Raw genomic sequence first — 796 nt, 5'->3', positions numbered from 1 at the left:
TTTGACTTACTTAGAAACCATGATGATGATGATGATGATGATGATGATGATGATGATGATGATGATGATGATGATGATGATGACAACGCGATGATGATGACGGTGATGAGGATGACGACGACGACGAAAATGTTGATTGTGATGATGATGACCATGACGACGACGACGATGATGCTGATGATTACGATGATGATGATGATCATCATCATCATCATCATCATACTCATCAGCATCCTCACTATCACCATCATCATCATCATCCTCATCATTACGTCAACATTATCATCATCAAAAATTCATATTACAACGCAAAAACAAAAAAAAGCAAGACAATATTTGGTTTAATTTTTTCCTCGTTTCACATCATTTTAATAATAAATAGCTTAAAAAATATTTTTGTTGTTATTTTTTGGTATTTCTTTTGTTTTGTTTATTTTTTTGTTCTCTTTCTCTCTCTCTCTCTCTCCCTCTCTCGCTCTCTTTCTCTCTAGTCATATCGAAATAAATATTATGTTTGGTAGGATTCAGGTTAACATTTCGACCAAGCAACGATTCAGCATGTATGTGTTTATGTGTCCATGCGAGCGTGTGTTTATATGTATATATGTGTATGTGTATTTGTGCAAATTTGTGTATGTGTTGTGCGTATATATGCATATGTATGTATGCATATGTGTGTTTATGCATTTGCATATCTATATGTATGTTTGAGTTGTGTATATATATATATATATATATATATATATATATATATATTCATCTGTGCGTATGTTACATATATGTTACATATACCTAT

Source organism: Octopus bimaculoides, chromosome 23 (genome assembly GCF_001194135.2).
Source record: "Octopus bimaculoides isolate UCB-OBI-ISO-001 chromosome 23, ASM119413v2, whole genome shotgun sequence".
Lineage (NCBI taxonomy): Eukaryota > Metazoa > Mollusca > Cephalopoda > Octopoda > Octopodidae > Octopus > Octopus bimaculoides.
The sequence above is the reverse complement of the archived record's forward strand: the minus strand, read 5'-3'. Positions refer to the sequence as shown.